The sequence below is a fragment of the Triticum urartu genome, chromosome 1A (assembly GCF_056163025.1).
Source record: "Triticum urartu cultivar PI428250 chromosome 1A, HENAU_Tu73, whole genome shotgun sequence".
Taxonomy (NCBI): Eukaryota; Viridiplantae; Streptophyta; class Magnoliopsida; order Poales; family Poaceae; genus Triticum; species Triticum urartu.
In genome coordinates, this window is record NC_141873.1 from 31,047,076 (window position 1) to 31,064,588 (window position 17,513).

Here is a 17,513-nt window from a genome sequence, read left to right on the forward strand (position 1 = left end):
TGGCTCAATCAACTCCTACACATGCTAGTGGGTTTCATCTAGTTACTGTGGCAATGACAGGTCATGCAGAGGATAAGGGTTCAGCTACCGCAGCACATAGCAGTTTGAAACATTGTTGTCTTAATGTAGTAAATGAGAGCAGAAGCGAGAACATAGGATTGTATCAATATGATCAATGGGGCTGCTTGCCTGATGAAGTAGTAGTAGGGTACTGCCCTTAAGTTGGATACTCAGAGATATCCTCGGAGGCAGAACCTACCACGAAAGACACCACAGAACACAATCATCACATGGCAATATGCAACAACATGATGCATGCTATGACATGGCAATATGAGGTGTCCTGCCTAATGCAATGTGAAACAAGTTGGTTTGGGCCCATTTGAATCGAAACAAGTTGGTTTGGGCCCATTTGAATCAAAGATTCAAATGGAAGCTTATGTTCTTAAGCATTATAAGTGTATTAGCTTGTTTCACCTAAACAGCAAGGTTAAATTATTTTGTCATGCATGAAACCATTACAGATGGAAAGATTGAATTTTTCTGATCAAATTTCATATATAAATCTTTTCAATCTGAGTTATAGATTAATTTCTATGATTTTTTGAAGTTTTGGTTATTTTCTGGAATTTCCTATATAAGAATAAATCCAGAAAAGGATTTACTGCGTCAGCCAGGTGTCAGTGTGACGTCAGCGGTCAACTGAGACGGTCCAGGTCAACCCTGACCTGTGGGTCCCGTCTGTCAGTGTCAACTAACTAACTAAGTTTAGTTAGCATTAAACTAATACTAACCTAGTTTAGTTAGTGGCCTGGGGCCCACACGTCAATGAGTCAGAGGGGAAGTCAAACCTCGATCAAGCGGGGTCAAACCCGCCGGACCAGGTCAACGGCTCGTCGCCGGCAAGGCCAGGGATGGCGGAGGGGTGCGGGTTTCCTCCTCCGGTGACCAAATGGCCGGCGGAGGGCATCTACGTGGCGCGGGCACTCGTCCGCGTTGAGTGGTGTAGGTGGTTGGACCTGGGGTGGCCGGAGTCGTCGTCGGCGTCGACCTTGGCGGTCGCCGGAGCTCGGGTGAGGTCGCGATCGTCGTTGTGACGGTCGTGGTGGCTCATGTGGGGCACGTACGTGCTCTACGCGGCGCGGGGAGGAAGCTGGGCACGACGGCCGGACCATTAGGTGGCCGGAGACTCGTCAGGTGGCGGTGCGTGCGGGCAAACTCGAGGCGGCGCGTACGGTGCACGAGAGCTAGAACGGAGAGGGGGAGAAGGGTCAGTGGCTCACTGCGAGTGCAGGGGAGCGAACGGCGAGCTCGGGGAGGGGCTGGAGCGGTCGAGGTAGCGAGGGGGATCTCCGGCGATGGCGGATTGGGACGAGCTCGGTGCAGCGTCTCCGGGGCGAGCGAGCGCTCGGGGATCGGTCGAGGTGAAGCAGTGGACGACGAGTGGACGGCGGTGGCTGTGGGCTTCACGACGGCGCGGGCGCGGCTGCGTCAGCCATGGTGTCGAGGGAGCGAGGGAGAGAGCAGGGGGAGTGTGAGGTGTCGGGTAGACCGGGGTGACACCGAGGAGGTGTTAGCGGCATCGAGGTGGTGACCAAGCGAAGCAGACGAGCAAGGTGGTGGCGTGGCGAGCTCGGGCGCATGCGCCGTGTCCCTCCTCTGCCTACTGGCAGATGTAGGGGATGACTGGCGCGGGCCAGCACAGTGCTGGGCTGGCCAGTGGCTGCCAGGTGGGCTGCGCCAGGTAAGTGGTTGGATCCTTTCTCTCTCTCCTTTTTTCTATTTTCTATTATTTCTGTAACTTCAGGGCTTTATTAAAAATGCAAGGGCATTTCCAAAAATCATGAAACTAATCATGGCTACTGCTTAGAATATATCCAACAGTAAACATTTTAGTTTATGATTACTTGAGCATTTAAAATATTTTATAACATTTAAATGCCCAAATGCAAATACTATATGAATTAATCCAATGACCTTAAGATGTCCTAGAAAAGTGTGCACCATTTTTGTCAAAGGTTTTAACCCAAAACAAAAAGGGTGGACTTTTTAGAAGGGCATTTCAGGTTCATTGAAAAAGTTTTTAGTAAACCCTAGTTGTTCCAGGGGGTGCTGGGGGTTCTGTCATCCCCATTTCAGTTTTCTGGGAAATTAAACATGATGCAACGCTCTAATGCATGAACTAGCTAGGGTGTGACAAGAAACACCTCTTCCTAATGCGAGCAGAATTATAGGGGTTGTAGTCTTCGAAGAATACATGCTCATCGAAGAAATCATCAGCCTTGAACTTTTGCTTGCGTGAGAATGGATCCTTTGGCTTGGGCAGAGGAGTGTCAGTGAGTTGCATCACAACCTCAGGAATCTCAATCGCAGGTTTTTCAGGCTGAGGAATTTCTGGTTCCTCTTCAGTGGCAGTCTGCGTCGTCAGTTGTTCAGCAACAACAGTTTCTTCAGCGCTAGTGGCTGGAATTTCCTCATGTACAGATGCAGTGGGGTGAGTTTCTTCAGAGCCTAGTTGAACAGTTATTGCGGGGGACTGAGGAATTTGATGTAGAGGGGTGAAGAGTGGAGAGTTGGGGTGCTGACTTTCCCAAAAGTCATCAGTCATCACTGGTGTGGAGCAGCCAACGTCCACATCTTCATCTTCCATTTCTTCAACGACAGCTTCTTTAGCTGTGAACTGAGGCGTGGGCGAGGAGATGGCAGGTGTTGAAGGGATCCCATCCACTTCAATTTCTTCATCCAACTGCTCAGACGAAGCAGCAGAAGGAGTTTCTTCATCAGATCCGCTGGGGATCACATATTCTTCATCAAAAGGAACAAGGTCCTTTGATGGCCTGGTTGAGATGGGAACAACATCAATGGGATTAGCAAATGAACTTGTCATAGGCTTCATCTTCTTCGGACCTGAAGAATCTGAAGCAGCTGATGCTTTCCTTTTCTTCACTACAGCACGCTCTGCAGCCTTGGTCTTCTTCGCAGCTGATGCAGATGGAAGGATGGGAGTTGAAGTAGGCGTAGGAGCAGCTGAAGAATCTGGTTGATTTTCTTCATTTTCTTCAGGCGCACCACTAGTGGGTGCCCTGGCAATTTCTTCAGCGACTGGAATGCAGTCATCAGCCCTGGAACTCACATTTTCTTCAGCAGCCTGATTTTCATCAGCGGTGCTGGCATGTTCTTCAGTCAGCTGAGCAGATGCTTCAGCCTGAGGAACTTCCTGTTGCGTTGGGGCTGCAACATTTGAGGTAAGTTATCGGCAAGTTTCACAAAACGAACCTTGGCTCCAAGCCAATCAGCGCGATATGCATCAAAGTCATCACTGAGTTTCTTGATCTCAGTTTGAATAGTGACAAGTTTTTCAGTTGTCATAGAGATAACGTTTTTCTTCAGATAGCGCTCTTTCTTGTACTGCGCTTTCTTGATCTGCCTGGCCTTCTCAAATTTCCACTTTTCTTCTTGGATGAAGTGGGTCAGCATGTGACTCTGGCCAGGAATCAGCTTGAAATCAGGCATGGGAGTGTTGGGGTCCTTGTGCCAAACATCAATGTACTCGAGGATCAACTTGGGATCCAAACGCAGTGGCACCTCTGTTCCCTTGGATCTAGCGGCCCTGACTTGCCTGTCTCTGATGATTTCTGCAAGTTCATCATCATCGGCTTCGTCTTCTTCAGATGGTACTTTGGCGGAGCTACCGAAGACTTTGGCGAAGGAGCTGAGGACTTTTGAGGAACAGGATCAGCATGAGGAATTGGCCGTGAGGGCTTTGAGGATTCTTGCCGTGAGGTCATTGCCGAGGAGCTTGGCCTTGAGGGCATTGTTGGTGAAGCACTTGGCTTGCGCGCAGGCTTCTTTGACATAGCCTTCTTCGGCTTGACAGCAGAGGCAGCAGCAGCAGCAGAGTCTTCATTGAATTTCCTCACTGCTTCTCTGGCTTGCTTAGCCAACTTGGCTTGGCGCTTGGCTCATTCATCAGGATAGTCCTCACGGCGCTTGAGGCTGGTGGGATCAGCTATTTGGCCAGGTGCCAATGGAGGTCTTGGGCATGGAGGATTGAGTTTGAATTTCTTCATGTACTTGGAAGTGACATATCTGTATTTCCTTCACTCTCTAGCCCATCTCCTCTCTATCTTCTGAATGCGCACCTTGCGCTCATTCTTGGTTTCCTCAGTAGGTGTGCAGTACCCAGCATATATTTCATCAGGGATCTCAAACGTTGTATTGACCTCAGGCCTCTTTCCAACTTTCTGTGGCTTCTTACCATCGACCATTTTCTTCAGTTGAGGAATTTGAACAATCGAATTCTCTAAAGAAGTATGCAACTTTTCTTCGAGGAACACTGCAAATGAATTAAGTTGATGAGAACCTAGTGATTTAGCAGCTGACATGAGTACCTGTGAATAGAGTATATTTGCGAGGAATTTGGAGAGGTCATATGCGTTCTCAGAAGGTTTTTCAAAAAGAACAGGTTTGAGGAATTTGACCAGCTGAGTCTTGAAGAATTTCACTAAGCGTTCTTTGTCTTAGGTTCCAGAGTTGTATAGATCGAAGATCCACACAATTGAGGAATCTTGAAGGAAAATGATGCTTAGAGAAACGAATCAAGAACAGATGACTTGTGAGGTGTTTTAGTGTGTGAAGATATGAAGAAAAACACCTTTGAAGATTTTCTAGATAATCATTTGAATCAAAGAGGGTAGTAAAAGTAACTTTTAATTACCCTGAATGAAGAACACGACGAACTGGAGTGGGGAGATGTGAAGTTCGTCTGTGCAGATCTTCCACGCCCTAACTTGGCGGAGGAAGATGGCTATGGCGGCGGCGGAGTGAAGATTTCCGCGGTCAGCGCGAGTACGTCGGCGACGAGGTCAAGATAGTGAAGCTCTTCCTCACCGGCGGCGATGAAGTAGCGGCGGCGCTAGGGTTTGAGAAGCTCGAGCTGGAGAGAGATCGAGCGGAGTAAAAGAAGTGCGGAAGGGAAGGAGGGGTATTTATAGCCACAGTGAAAAACTGCTCGCCCGAAGAAATTGGACGAACATGCCCCTGACCCTTCTCATTCGCATGACATGTGTCACCCACGTAGTGAGAGATGGAGATCGTGTTAGATCATGGGTGAGTGGATAAGTATATCATGGGATGCGGAACGGTTTGAGCGGCAAAGTCGAAAATTTAGATAAGATAGGTTTTAAAGTTCCGTTCGCAATTTCTTCAGCTGACAAGGACACAGTGAAGATTTTGAACGAGTTTCAAATAGAATGCACATGAAGAATTTGTGAACAGATTGGGTTGAGTACAGCATAGAGGGGAAGGGTCCGATCACATTCACTTAGCAGAAAGATCAACTTGAAGAAATAGCAATAAGTGAATGATGTAGAGGACATAAACTCATATATATATATATATAAACCAATGAAGAAAAATGAAGGAAACAGTGAAGACAATGCAAAGTTGAAGAATATGAACAATTGAGGAATTTCAACTTTTGGTGGTAGCATGACCCACCGTATAAGAATGATGATTTCAGACACCCCGTACAATTATCGTAGGGTTCTGAGAATCAAATTCTTCGTTAATTTCTTCACACTAAGAGTGTTATTCTTCATTGATTGAAGAAAAACGTTTCTTCATGTGCACATCTAAGTCATCAATTTTGCATAAGTGTTAGGATGAGTGTCCTTTTCAAAGAACATTCGAAGATTCTAGGATATTTAGCTCACACCGCAACTTGCTAAATCTCTTCTCATCCAAGGGCTTTGTGAAGATATCGGCTAGCTGTTCTTCAGTCTTCACATGCTCAATAGAAATGTCGCCCTTCAACACATGATCACGAAGAAAATGATGACGAATCTGAATGTGCTTTGTCTTCAAGTGCTGAACTGGGTTGTGAGCAATCTTGATGGCACTCTCATTGTCACAGTAGAGAGGCACATTCTTCATGTTGACGCCGTAGTCCTTGAGGGTTTGCTTCATCCATAGCAATTGAGCACAGCAAGAACCAGCGGCAATGTACTCAGCTTCAGCAGTAGATAGTGATACGTAGTTCTGTTTCTTCGAGGACCAACAGACCAAAGATCGTCCGAGGAAATGACATGTACCAGATGTTGACTTGCGGTCCACACGATCACCAGCATAGTCAGAGTCAGAATATCCAATGAGATCAAAAGCCGAGCCCTTAGGGTACCATAATCCAAGTGTTGGTGTGTGAGCTAGATATCAAAGAATATGCTTCACAGCCTTATGGTGTGATTCCTTCGGTGTAGCTTGAAATCGGGCACACATGCAAACACTAAGCATTATATCTGGCCTAGATGCACATAGGTACACTAAAGAGCCAATCATGGAGCGGTATACCTTATGATCGAAGTCGATACCATTTTCATCAGTGCACAGATGGCCATTTGTGGGCATAGGAATTTTGACGCCTTTGCAATCTTGCATGCCGAATTTCCTCAGTACATCCCTGAGGTATTTCTCCTGAGATATGAATATGCCATTGCGTTGTTGACGAATTTGAAGACCTAAGAAGAATTTCAAATCTCCCATCATAGACATTTGATATTCTTCACTCATCATATAGGTAAATTCCTCACTATAACGTTGGTCAGTACAACCAAAGATAATATCATCAACATATATTTGGCACACAAATAATTCACCATCATAAGATTTAGTGAAAAGAGTAGGGTCGAGTGAACCAGGTTTGAAGCCTTTCTTCATGAGGAATTCCTTCAAGGTATCATACCATGCCCGTGGGGCCTGCTTGAGGCCATAGAGGGCCTTGTTGAGTCTGAAGACTCTGTCAGGATTCTTTGGATCTTCAAAACCTGGGGGTTGAGCAACATATACTTCTTCCTCAAGCTTACCATTGAGGAACACACTTTTCACATCCATTTGATATAGAGTGATATCATGATGGTTAGCATAAGCAAGTAATATGCGAATAGCCTCAAGTCTAGCAACAGGTGCAAAATTTTCATCGAAATCAATTCCTTCAACCTGTGTGTAGCCTTGAGCTACAAGTCGTGCCTTATTCCTCACCACAAGGACATTTTCATCTTGCTTGTTGCGGTAGATCCACTTTGTGCCGATGATATTGTGCTTACGAGGATCTGGATGTTTGACCAGTTCCCAGACATTGTTGAGCTCGAACTGATGCAATTCTTCTTGCATGGCCTGAATCCACTCAGGCTCCAGAAATGCTTCATCTACCTTAGTGGGCTCTGTAATAGAGACAAAAGAATAGTGCCCACAAAAGTGAGGAGTTCATAGGTAGTCTTCTTGAAGAATTTGTGAAGATATACTCTGTTGATGATGTGGCATGCAGTATCAATTGCCTCAGTCCAGAAACGATGAGGCGTTTTGTATTCATCAAGCATAGTGCGAGCCATCTCAGCAAGAGTCCTGTTCTTGCGCTCCACGACGCCGTTCTACTGAGGAGTGTAAGGAGCAGATAACTCACGAGTAATACCAAGTTCATCAAGATAGTCATCGAGACCAGAATTCTTGAACTCAGTGCCATTGTCACTTCTGATGTGCTTGATCTTCACACCAAAGTTGGTTGAAGCCCTCGAGGAAAATCGTTTGAAGACTTCGTGCACTTCATGTTTGTAAGTAACAAGGTGTACCCATGTATAACGAGAGTAATCATCAACAATAAGAAAGCCATATTGAGATGCTTCATTTGAAACAGCAGAATAATGATTAGGACCGAAGAGATCCATGTGAAGCAATTCAAATGGACGAGTAGTGGTCATGATAGTCTTCGCTGGATGCTTGGCCTTGGTCATCTTCCCAGCTTCACAGGCTCCACATAGGTGATCCTTGAGGAATTTGACATTCTCGATGCCAATGACATGCTTCTTCTTTGCAAGCGTGTGCAAATTTGTCATGCCTGCATGACCAAGTCATCGATGCCAGAGCCAGCCTTCTGAAGGTTTTGCAAGTAAGCACACGGCTGGTTGTGGTCCTGTAGAGAAATCAACAATATACAGGTCTCCTCTCCTAAAGCCTTCGAAGACTTTGGAATTGTCAGCTTCCATAACCACAACACAACGGTACTTGCCAAAGACAACAACCATATCAAGATCACAAAGAATTGAGACAGACATAAGGTTGTATCCTACGGACTCAACAAGCATGACTTTGTCCATGTGTCGATCCTTTGTGATCGCAACCTTACCTAGACCCAATACCTGACTTTTGCCTTTGTCAGCAAAGATGATATGCTTCAGATGCGACGGAGATAATGGAGCATCCATCAATAGATTCTTGTCACCAGTCATGTGATTTGTACATCCACTATCGAGGACCCACTCAGGGGCTTTGGGTTGATCATCCTACAGATGAATTAGTGCAGCTTACAAACTCATATACTTCATTAGTGAAGAATATGACATCAATTCATCAGATCAATTTCATCAAGCAAAAGAACAGATAAAGCAATATGAGGACGTGAGAAATGAAAGTTCATTTCTTCATGATTAGCCTGCGTCCTATCAGGCATACTCAGGTCTCCAGCAAATTCTTCAGACGATTACGTACGTCTGGAGACCTGACCCTGCAGAAGAGATTAGTTCCTTTTCTTCACCATCCACATCTGAAGGGGTGGCAAAGAGTTCATCATTCTGCGAGCTCCATATGAGAAGGATGGCACAGAAGCCAGTCCATTTCGTTTCACATAAGAGGGGTTAGAGTAAGCATAAGAGTATGCAGAGAAATTCTTCGAGGACTTATGGACATAATGATTTGAAGAATAATGCACATATCCATAATCCTTAGATCTTCCCTGCGAAACAGACGGGTTAGCACGATGATGTTCATATGAGGACTTTGATCCATATGAAGAATTTGGTCCATATGAAGAATTTGATCTGGGGTTCCTATTCTTCACAGGTGGCGTCATGATGACATTCACCTGAAGATTTTTAAGGCATCTTTTGGGAACCCAGATTTTCTTCATAGGGGGACCGTTCCTGCAGTTAGTACCAACATATCTAGCAAATACTTCACCGTTCTGATTTTTGAGCAGTTTATAGTTGGAGTCAAATGACTCATCATCAGAATGAGGAGATTCACATGCAAATCCAGATAAGTTAGATGGATCAACTGGAGGTCCCTTTGCAGCAACCCATGTAGTTTTGGGGTACTGCTCAGGCTTCCAATATGTACCATCAGCATTGAGTTTCCTTTCAAAGGCAATACCCTCTTTCCTAGGGTTCCTATTGAGGATCTACTTTTTAAGCACATCACACAGAGCCTGATGCCCTTTGAGGCTTTTGTACATGCCTGTCATGTACAATTCCTTCAACCCTGCATCATCAGTGATACTAGCAATGTCCTCAGATGAGGAATTAGTGATAGCAGAGGCACGTGAAGAATTTGAAACATTAGCAGCATTTGAACATTCAGGTGAAGAATTAGCAGATTCACGTTCAATGCACTTCAAGCATGGAGGAACAAATTCTTCCTGAGAAGCGCTGATTCGTTGAGCAAGTAATGAATCGCGCTCCTTCTGAAGATCTTCATAACTCACTCTTAGCTTCTCAAGGTCTTGATTTCTTTGAAGAAATTCATAAGAAAGCTTCTCATGATCCGATAAGAGAGTGTTATGATGACTTTGAAGATTGTCAAGCTTGGACTGAAGTCTCTGAAGATTTCCAGTCAAAGTTTCAGTGCGATCCATTTCTTCACCCAACATATCATCACTTTTGTCTAGCATGTTTTGAACCTTTTCTAAAGCCCTTTGTTGTTTTACAGCAATCTTAGCAAGTTCAGAATAGCTGGGCTTAAGGTTTTCATTAGATTCATTCTCACATGATTCAGATGAGGTATATTTGAGTACCTTGGCACCCTTTGCCATGAAGCAATAGGTGGGAGCGTAGTCATCATCCCCTTCATCAGCCTTGTTGGTGAGGTCATTTTATTCAGTGTTGAAGATAGACTTGCTGACGAATGCAGTAGCGAGAGCTAGGCTCGCCACTCTGGATTCGGACTCCTCAGATGACTCCTCTTCCTCATTTTCTTCAGATTCAGCCTCAGAGTCCATTTCCTTGCCAATGAATGCCCTGGCCTTCTTGGAGCTTCTCTTCTTGTGATATGAAGGCTTTGAGGATTTTGATGATGAAGATTTTGTGGATCTCTTCTTTTTCTTCGCATCATCCGAACTGTAATCCTTGTATTTCTTCTTCTTTGATTCCTTTTCCCACTGTGGACAATCTTGAATGTAATGTCCAGGTTTCTTGCATTTGTGGCAGAGCCTCCTCTTGTAGTCACTGGATGAGGAATCATTGCTCCTTGAGGGTCTTCCAAGGCGACTGCGTCTTGAGAACTTTTGAACTTCTTCACGAGCAGAGCCAGATCATGGCTTAGTTCTTCAGGATCGCCAAGGCTGCTACCAGAGTCTTCATCTTCGGACTCAGATACTGCCTTGGCCTTCAGTGCACATGATCTGCCATAGCTTGAACCATAGAGATCCCTTTTTCAGCAACTTGGAACTCATGAGTATTTAGCCTCTCGAGAATATCAGCGGGATCAAGTGACTTGTAATCAGCACGTTCTTGTATCATCAATGCCAGAGTGTCAAATGAGGAATCAAGCAATCTCAGCAATTTCTTCACCACCTCATGGTCGGTGATGTCAGTGGCACCAAGTGCTTGAAGCTCATTTGAAATGTCAGTGAGGCGATCGAAGGTTTGTTGAACATTTTCATTGTCGAGTCTTTTGAAGCGATTGAAGAGATTGCGAAGAACATCAACTCGAGAGTCACGCTGTGTTGAGACTCCTTCATTCACTTTGGACAACCTGTCCCAGATAAGCTTCGTTGTCTCCAAAGCACTCACTCTGCCATACTGTCCTTTGCTCAGATGGCCACATATGGTATTCTTCGCTTGAGAGTCGAGTTGCTTGAATCTCTTCACATCAGCAGCATTCAGAGAAGGTGTGACTGAGGGAACACCATTTTCCACAACATACCAGAGATCGTTATCAATTGCTTCAAGATGCATTCGCATCTTATTCTTCCAGTAGGGTAGTCCGTCCCATCGAAGGTAGGACACCCAGCAGAGACCTTGATCATACCTGCGGTCGACATAACTAAAACTCCAGGCGGTTAAACCAAAATCACACAAAACAAGGGAGTACCTTGCTCTGATACAAATTGAAAGAGGGGGGTGAATATGCTATTTTTATGAAATTCTTCACTGAGGAATTTGCCGGTGAGGAAATTCCTTAGCAAAGAACTACTAGCAGCGGAATAAGTACTCAAGAGTAAACATGACAGAATACAAGCATGGTCATCATGATGAAATGAAGACAGGCATAGAGTACTGAAAAGCGTAATCACAGGATAACACAGGATGAAGACAAACAGACTGAAGAAATTGAACTGAGGAAATTGAGAAAGTCTTCAGTCAAAGTCTTCAAACATAGATATGAACAAACACACAACACAGTTATGAGGAAATGAAAGAGTTGAGGGAATAGAACCAGTAAGCTTGGTGAAGACAATGATTTGGTAGACCAGTTCCAAGTGCTGTCTCAGTTGTACGTCTGGTTGGAGCGGCTGAGTATTTAAACTCGAGGACACACAGTCCCAGACACCCAGTCATGAACACGCAGCTCAGGACACCCAGTCCTCACCGTATTCTCCTTAAGCTAAGGTCACACAGACCTCGCCCAATCACTCGTGGTAAGTCTTCAGGCGACTTCCAAACCTTCACAAACTTGGTCACTTGGCGATCCACAATTCCTCTTGGATGCTCTAAACCATGACGCCTAACCGTTTGGAAGAAGCACAGTCTTCAAAGGTAACAAACTTCGGATCCATGAATGATCAATCTCTTCAGTGATGCTCAATCACTTGGGGTTTCTAGGTGTTTGGGTTTGGGTTTTTGGTTTTTCCTCACTTGATGATTTTCGCTCAAAGTCCTCGGAGGATGGATTGCTCTCAAATGACAAGTGTCAGTTTCTCTCGGAGCAGCCAACCAGCTAGTGGTTGTAGGGGGCGGCTATTTATAGCCTAGGGAGCAGCCCGACATGATAAGACATAAATGCCCTTCAATGATATGACCGTTAGGTGGATAGATATTTTGATACAGCTGGCGCATAGCACAGCAAGGGTCGGAATTTTGAGTAGCAAACTCCTCAGGGCTATCATGTTCCTCACTGTGTAGGCAATCCGCACTGGCGAATTCCTAACTCCTCAGTCAGAACAAATTCCTCAGAGACCAGAAGAACTTCGTCTCTGTCAATGAAGAATATGACTGGACTATATGAGATTTCCAATGGCTTCACTTGAAGGGATTGGTAGGTGTAGGATTTTGAGTTGAGCATCACATGGAAATTTTTCCTTAGTATTTCCTCGACCCCCTTTAACAGTACGGTGTTTCCTATGACTCAAGAAAGAGAAAATGAAACTACGAAAACAAAAGTCTTCATGCTTCATATTCCACGAATGAATACCAAGTCTTCAAGGTCACACCAATTTCTTCACTTTCAAAGTCTTCAAAGTCTTCAGAGATTCAAAGTCTTCAGTCGAAGAACTTCATTTTTAGGGGTCGACTTTCTCTGTAAATATCAAACTCCTCATAGACTTATAGGCCTGTGTACACTCACAAATGCATTAGTCCCTTAACCTATAAGTCTTCAATACACCAAAATCACTAAGGGGCACTAGATGCACTTACAGCGGCGACGAAGAGATCATGTCGGCGGTTAGGGTGTCTGATCTGGATCCCATTCGGATCTGGATGGTGGTTCCTCGAGCTGTCGTGCGCATCCTTTGTTCCGGCGCGGCAAGCGACCTCTGGACTAGGCACGCGACACGAGGACGTCGGGGGCTCCGGCCCTTGGCGTGGAGGTGGTGGCCATCTTCTTCGCCGGAGGTGGTCGGCTAGATGGTTGTGGATTCTCGCATCCAGTCCCAGTGTACAGTGGGGAGACGGAGCTGTCGGTGAAACCGTGCTATGACTCGGGTCATGGCGGGCGATGGCGGCGTTTTTGCGTCGTTATCTTGTTGAAGACATCGCCTTTGCAGCTTCCGTCGACTTGCTTGCGCTGCTCTGGGTGAAAACCTTGATCCGGAGTTTCCGGACTGGACGATGGCGGTGCTTTTGGGGCGTCGTTTTCCCTCATGGGGGCGTCGTTTTTTGAGCAGCTGTTGGATGCAGGATCAGAGGACGGATTCTCTGGTGGAGCGGTGCGGCATCTCACTCATTGATGGCGGCGGGTCTCGGTGGCATGGCGCTGTGGTGACTCTGCGTCCGATGCGCGGAGATGGACTCGCGCAGGAGGGTGACGCGGTCTGGCGTGGTGGTGGCGTTGACGGCAGCTAGACCGAGCAACGTAGATGTAGCAGTACAGCTCTGAAGATGGATTGGTGGCAGGTGGCTGCGGCGGCCTCAGACCCGGCAGGCGTCCTGGTTGAGGGGTGCGCCGGACTAGTAGGTGACCCATACCCGGCAGGCGTCCTGGATGGGACCTCAGGTCTTAGATGTTAGGTTTGGCTGCAAGGTCTGTTTGGTATTAGGCCAGACTATCAGCATCCCTTCATCTTTTGGATAGGAGTAGCGACACTTTTGTTGCCTAGACGGTTGCTTCAGTATTACTGTTGTATGACTTTGTAAGGTCTTGTGTGAATAATTAATAAAGTGGCTGCATGCATCATCCAGATGCAAAGGCCGGGGGTCCTCCTTCATTTCCAAAAAAAAAAGATCCCTCTTAAAAAAGAGCTTCGTAAAACAGTGAATAAAGTACACAGAAACACACCTTTTGGGACTGATGTAAACAACAAACCACAACTCCAGTTAATTTTTTCACATAACAAGAAGCGTCTCCCTTCCCAACTTGTCTTCCTCCTCTGGGCAGGCCCGCCTCTATCTCTCTATCTCTGACAAAACTAAGCACCTCTGCCGCCAATGCCAATGTGTCAGCAAAGCGCGTATGCCAACTGGACACTCCCTGGTAGGATTTCTCTAAGATTTGGACAGTGGGACATGATCAGGAGAGTTGATGATGCTACAGACAAAATTAATTTAAAAATTGTTCACAGGTTGCAGTAGACCTAGAAAGTGTCTCACTAGAGTTGGGGAAGAACAGCTTGGTCTGGCCAAACAGGGGCCTGGCCGAGGGAGAGAAACTAAAGGGGCGGTGGTCAAAGGTGTTTGTGTCAAATACTCCTCTGACCATCAGCCTAAAAATACTCCTTATGTGAAAAAAATAACTGAAGTTGTGGTTTTCTGTTATACATCAACCTCAAAAGGTATGTTTCTGTGTAATTTACTCGAAAACAGTTCACAATCAAATAGTAAAACATATGCATCTGTTTATATGATCCTTACATTGAAGAGACTTGTTGCTGTATGGGCATCAACAGCACTGAAAGGGTCATCAAGAAGATAAATGTATGCATTTTGGTATAGTGCACGAGCAAGCTGGACACGCTGTTTCTGACCACCACTAAGATTTGCTCTTCTCTCCCCAATCTGAGTACAATCTCCATATGGCAGCATTTCAAGGTCCTTGACCAATGAGCACTGCGCGAGTGTGTCTTGGTATCTTTGCCTGTCCATCGAAGATCCAAAGAGAATATTGTCTTGCACAGTCCCTGTTTGGATCCATGCATTCTGAGAAACGTATGCTATCTTCCCAAAGACTTGGATCTGAATTTTTTATGCAAAGATCAATAATTTGATATTAAGTTCTTATGAAAAAAAATAATTAGTTGGCATACTTCAACGTGGCAACTATTGTCAAGCATTATTTTTATATCAACTTTGGAAAACCGAACACGATACAGTTGTCAACATGCTGTGTATCTTTTAAACATACTTTAATGATCTTGCATACAACAATGCTATGCTCCCCAACTATTAGGCAGTAAATTCTGAAAAGACATTTCGGAATAGAGTGGCAAGGTTTATAAGATTACACAATTGGGCGATAAAGATAACACCAGCACATCATTACCTCATAAACTAACAGCCATGTGGTTTTCTGCTTCATGAAAAGATGAAGGTAGTAAGAGAACATACTGTGCCTTTAGTTTTGGGGACCTCTCCAAGTATAGCAGCCAAAAGCGTCGACTTTCCTGACCCTACCTCTCCACAAATTGCAACCTTTTCTCCAACTTTGACCACCAAATTTATATTCTTTAGTGTTGGTTTTGATGGATTTTCATCCCATGAGAAACTGCACAAATTCATCGATATAGGGTAGTCAATGCCAACACAGTATTTCTTCCTAATTTGTCCGTTTAGCTCAGGTGCATCAAGGAACTTTGATATCCGAGTGAAAGCAACCTTAGCTTGTATCACATCTCCAATAACATCTGGTATTGACCTAACTGGGTCCTGCACGATACGTAGAGTTGCCACAAAGGTGAAGACATTGCTAGCATCAAGAGGGATTTTCAAAAGATAGCAGGTTAGAAAGGTCGCTGCCGAAACCAAAACGGGTGATGACCAGAAAAGGAAATTGTTGTATGCCCTCCTAAGCTGGAATGCTGACAATCACTTGTACTCAACCCTCCCTCAACCCCTTGATGACTTTCTTGAAGTGAGCTTCCCATGCATAAAGTTTCAAGACCTTCATATGAACTAGTGACTCAGACATGGCCTTCAATCTTGAATCTTGCGCTTCCATAAGTTTACTCTAAAACTTGTGTTGCAGTTTGGCCAATGGAGCATTGCAGAGTACGGTGATAATGATGACAACCAACGATGAAAGCGTTGCAGCACCAACCGCTTTGTATAAAATTGCTAGAGCAATGCAAAGCTGAACGCTTGTTGTCCATGTTTGATGGAACCAGTATGGGAATTCCCCAATCCGATAGGCATCGACATTCACATAGTTCATAATTTCCCCAGAAGAGTGCTTCATTGTTTCTGCATTTGATAGCTTCTGTTGTTTCTTATAAATAGCTGTTGACAGGAATGACCTCACCTGCATTCCTAATCTCCGAATGCGGAAATTCCACTGTCTATGAGACAACGATTCACAGCATTTGCAGACAAACATCATTGCAGCAAGCACGTACCCTTCATATTTAAAGGTCCCTTTCCCAAGTGATAAATTGATGAATGCCTTGAGAAGTATTGGGCCAGTAGATAAGGTGAGAACCTTGAGCAAAGCAAAGAAACCTGAGACCAAGAGCGCATGCTTGTGACAAGAAACAATAGTCCAGAAGATCCATGGTGTTGTGTTGATGGTGATTTTTTTTCTCTTCTTGCTGTTCAGCTTCTCCATGAACATCAAGTACTGGTTCTGTGCTAGATCCATGGCGCCTAAAAGTGGCACGTCGTTGTCCTCAAGGGGCTTCTCATACCCCTTATTCATTAAAGGATTCAGCCACCAAAATGACATCTCACTGAAAAACCCAGCTTTAGCAAAGGTAGTTACCCGACTCTCAGAATCGGCTACCTCACTGCCTGCCGCCGTGTTCAGGGGCTCGTGTAAACCATTTCCAGTTCTTCCATAACCCTCTTCAACAACCCTGTGCTGAATGCCATAGAGAAGGAGGAGAATTGCACCTGGTAAGGACAGAACATCCAAACAAGCTTTAATTGTGATAGTCTTCTCTGCAACAATATAAACAACTGAAGAACTAGAGATGAATGCTGCGAAGATGATCAGCAAGACGGACCAAAATCAAACAAATGCGGATCCAAGAAACCGAGGCCTGATGCTGAAAGCGAAGCTGGTAAGGATCAAATTCAACCCTTGAGATAATGTTACAAGCCACCAATGTGACAGGTAAACAGAAGCACCCTGATTGAAGTTATTTCCCAGCACCCAGATTCCTAGCCCAAGATAAACCAAACCCAGGCAGCCACTGAAGAGCACAGCAGCCAAATGTAGCCGTGAAGTGAGCATGATAAGCTGCCTCGGGGATGCTTTATTCTTTGGAATTTCGACAAACAGCTGGAGTGTGAGCATGAACAGAAGCATCGCGACGCCGCCAATCGCCACCAAATGATTCATGCAGGTAGAGGAGTTGAAAATATTTTCTTTGAAGCACACGAGGCCACATCTTGGTTGGAGCATATTGGGCTCCCACACAAATTCATCTCCCAAGAATCTGAAGTGCAGTTATAAAGTATATACTGTAGTGAGATCCCAGATTTCAGTTAGTGCTGGTCAAAAGGTAGCAACAATGATTTAGCTAGATGTGAGGAGAGAACTGACTTGTGAGGGGATCAGCTCCTGCTGCAGCCCTGCAGCAACCATGAACAAGAAACTAGTCAGGGGAGGACAAATAGAAGATGATAGCTGTTTTGAATGAAGAAACGGACCAAGAACAATTCACTTGTACTGGAGCGAAATCAGAAAGTCCAAACACAGTAATGTGGATGCTCGCCACACCACACAAAGTTGACAGTGCGGCAAAAATTCAATTAAAACTAGGGAACCGCGAAGCTGCAGTAAAAATTCAATTAAAATTTTGGCAGCGGCCGGAAGATTTGGCTTCAGTCCAAACGACTGCCCTGCCTAAAACGATTTGTCAACGCCGTCCAAACTTC

The 17,513-nt window shown here is 45.1% G+C and overlaps 1 pseudogene; it reads right to left on the bottom strand.

Annotated features, from left to right (window-relative positions):
- The window catches only part of LOC125532630 (ABC transporter C family member 10-like), an 84,364-nt pseudogene extending 67,144 nt beyond the window's left edge, over positions 1–17,220 (bottom strand).
- Positions 17,221–17,513: the final 293 nt, after the last annotated feature.